Here is a 4369-nt window from a genome sequence, read left to right as displayed (position 1 = left end):
GAACTGAACTGTAACAATAAACAGCTGATACTTACATTAAAAACGACAACGTCTATAATTTTTTCTATATTTTCAATGACACAGGAATCATGAGGTTGCGTGATAAATTGTCATGTTGCTATGATTAAGTCATTACAACATAAAAGTTTGCAAAACCATTTAGTATAAGCTGGCTATACCATAAGTTTTAATTTGAAACTCATTTACAATACCAATCAATATAATTTCACTGAGTACAACACAGACAAAATACACCTATATTTTGTCTGTGTTGTACTCATGTGATGTCAAGTTTTATTATGGTGTATATAGTCATAGGGGTAACCGAGCGCAGTGGGTAAGCCAGCGCACTGCCTGTATCTCCGGAATAAGGTGCGGGAGGCGAGGGGTTTTTCACCAATCAGTGGGGCCTAAACGGTAAATCAGTTGCGACATGCCTGCGCGCCGCACTATGTGTTGTTTGTTAGTATTTTCGTTGATTTACTTTCAACTTTTTAGTGTTTTGGAAAATACTGATACGTCTCAAACTGTTCTGTAATTACGATAAATTACTCTTTCGTTTATCAAATATACATTCTTCGGTCTCCACTCTAGAACTCGTTCTCCCCAACTGTTATCGGTTCTACGACAAATATGGCCAGCTCACTGCCACTTCAGCTTACTTATCCGGTGGGTTATGTCGATAACTTTGATTTTTTGACGGATCACCTCATTTCTATTGTGATCTCTCAGAGAAACGCCGAGCATAAGCCTTTCCATAGCTAGCTGAGCGACTTTAAGCTGATGGACCAGCCTTGTCGTGAGTGTCCACGTTTCGGCTCGTATGTCATGACGGGTAGGACGCACTGGTTGAAGACTTTCGTCTTAAGACACTGTGGGATCGACAATTTAAAGATTCGACGTAACTCTTCAAACACTGCCCAACCCAGCTGAATTCTTTTATTCACCTCATCCTCAAGGTTGTTTCCAACTAATCGCAAAGTCTGCCCGAGGTAGACATACATATCTTTGAACAACTTTGAGGACGGTTCATTGAACATGATCTTGGTTTTATCCAAGTTCATCCGTAGGCCGATACACATAGAAGAATCAGCTAGCTCGTTCAGCATTTGTTGTAGGTCCTGCAGCGTTTCTGCCACGATGACGATGCCGTCTGCGAATCTCAAGTGAGAGATGTATTCGCCTTTGATGTTGATGCCACGTTCTTTCCAGTTCAACGTCTTGAACATATGCTCCATTGCATTAGTGAGCAATTTGGGGGAAATAACGTCCCTTTTTCTCACTCCTCGATGTAGTGGTATGGGATTTGTTTCCTGATTCTGTACTCGAACGGACATGGTGGCAGCTTTGTAGAGACATCTCATCCCTTGGATGTGTCACTAATCAACTTGGCAACGTTGCAGGAACTCCAGAATAGCCCAGATTTCAACCGAGTCAAAGGCCTACACACAGACCATGAATGCATGACGCAGGGGCCGATTATACTCATGGGACTTCTGTATAATCTACCATACTGTATGGATGTGGTCTATGGTGCCGTATTCGGTCCGAAACCCGGCCTGTTCCGGGGGTTGGAATTCGTCGAATCTTCGGGCAAGACGGTTCGTGATCACTCTTGAAAACAGCTTATAGACGTGGCTCAGTAGGGATATGGGACGATATTTCTTCAGCAGGGTTTTGTTCATGTATAGTAGATAAAACTGTCCCCCACTGCTGTCTTTCGTTGTGCGCTTATGCAAGACTGCGAATCGTGGTAGAAGGAGTAAAAAAACGACGTTGGGGACCTGAAAGATAATTTTGTTTGACTGGTTTTAAAAGAAAACTAAATATTTGTGACAATGTCTTTACAATTTTTTTTGGATAAACTGTTTAATTTCAGTTTTCTCTGTTATAAGTTGATTAGTTATAGAATGCGCTTTTTACCTTTTGCGTTTACTTATCCCACGGATGTCCGCACACTTACCCACAATGTGGGTCAACTGTCCGCATTCCGACTTATTATCAAAATGTTAATTTTTTTGATACGGGGATATTTTTTTGAACGGGATGTTTTATGAAAAAGAATACTTGTTCGGGTTTAAATTGAATAGCCGAATAAGTATTCTTTTCGAAACTATTTTATTGCTCAAATTTTGCTTTAGTTCTGCGCAGTGAGGCTGAAGACTCTACTTACGAAATACTTTATATTGCTCAAAAATATAACATCAAATCACAACAATTAGATGCTTACAAAACAAAGTTTGTCTAAAATACTGGCTATTTAAAAGTTTTCAATTTGATATTGACACACACACACACACACAGTAACACAGTAATACACTATCTTAATCAATTTAAAGCTGACTGATAAACTATATTTTTTGTTTTGTGGTGCGTAAATAAAAAAAATGAAGGTTTTCCGGCGCGCGAACACGCGACGTATCCATGTCCAAGCGCGAAACAGGGAAACTCCTATGTTGGCGTTCATAAATGTAATATGTGACAAAACTTAAGATTTATCAAACAATAATGTGCATAAAATTGATCTGATAAACAGTAAACAACTGAAGTTAGTTAAAATTAAGATTCTTTTTGTACCTCCTAAGCAAGATATAACTATTCTTTCAATTTGATTTCTGCATAACGGGGACAACATCAAATGTTTGACAAAGTATGGATGACCCATGTAACAAAAGCATGTAAATGACGTTGATAATGATATCAATACGAACATTGATACTTGTTGTATATTGAGCTCTAAACATCGATGTTAATACGGAAGAAATTATTAAAATGGAGAAAAAGATGTAACGAACTCATATTTAGCTCACCGCATAGACCATGTATCATATTTTTAACGACAACGTGAAAAATTCAATGGAGTAAATATAATTAAATTAAATCCATAAGTGCTTTAAATTTTTGCCGAAAAACACGTGCTGTAATGTCATGACGGTCAGTTGTCGACTGTTCTTCAAATAAATTGTTTTTAATATCATCTCACTGCGGATTACATGTAAATGTAATGAACAAATCCGGTCGACCATTTTTCGTACATAAGAAATTGCGTCTTGTGCATATTCGTTCATATGCCGTGGGCAACCAATAAACGAAGATCGTAATATAGTCAATCGCCCGTTATCATTCACATTAGCATCATTCGCTATCGCATCTTCCAATTGAATATATTCTTCGGATCTTAATTATGCTTGGTTGAATGGAAAAAAATTAAAACGTTCAGTTTCTATTTTAGCATACTTATCAACGATGTACTGATGGTACAGTTTACCACATCTCGAGATATAATTTTGTGCTTGTGGACGAACCATCAATCGATACAAATAAAAATTCATGGCATAACTTTATACTGTATATTTAGACATGAAAACAAATGCAAACACTGTACTTTTAAATAATAAATTGAAATAAGACGTATCACCTATTGAAACTGGTGGATGAGTGTACTCATTTTTAATTAATACTTATTTTTAATTTAACAGCACAATACCTAGTCTGAAAAATCTCCAATAACAAAATGACCCGCCATTTATTGAATTCATTTGTTACAAAAAATGTGATTAATGCAGAACCACTCGACCGATTTTGAGCAAACTTCACATAAACCATCTACTAAATAGTCCAAACAAACCCTGAAAATTTAGTTTTGATAGGTGAGCCCGTTTTTGAGTTATAAAGTGACATCGAAAAATGACACTTATTTTTATAGAAATAGATTCGAAAAATAGACGTAGCGATGTTTTAAATAATGCAAAATCAATTTGAAAACATCAATGTTTTATTGTCTAACATCAATAATCATAGAAAATCAATGATAATTCTCTATTAAATCTATTTCTAAGGAAAAATAAAGTTGTTTTTTTTTATATTCCTAGCATTTTTATCATACTTACTCACCTTTTAAACCTTCCCTGGACTTCCACAAATCATTCAAGACCAAAATTAGCCAAATCGGTCCAGCCGTTCTGGAGTTTTAGAGAGACTAACGAACAGCAACTCATTTTTATATATATAGACTAGCTGACCCGGCAAACTACGTACTGCCACAATCGAAATACTTAAATAGTCCAAATGTGATGAGCATAGAAACCATTGCACGCAGCAGCACTGGTGATCTAACAGTAACAGTAAATAACTGATAAAAGCAACACTATCAATCTTTTTTTCTATATTTTCAATGACACAGGAATCATGAGGTTGTCTGATAAATTACCATGTCGCTATAATTAAGTCCTTACAATATAAAGTTTGCAAAACCATTTATTGTAAACTGGCTATACCATAAGTTTTAATTTGAAACTCATTTGCAATACAAATCAATATAATTTCACTAAATACAACACAGATAAATGATATAGGTGGTCAAGTTTTA

The sequence above is a fragment of the Vanessa cardui genome, chromosome 3, assembly GCF_905220365.1.
Source record: "Vanessa cardui chromosome 3, ilVanCard2.1, whole genome shotgun sequence".
Classification (NCBI taxonomy): Eukaryota; Metazoa; Arthropoda; class Insecta; order Lepidoptera; family Nymphalidae; genus Vanessa; species Vanessa cardui.
Note: the sequence above shows the minus strand (reverse complement) of the source record.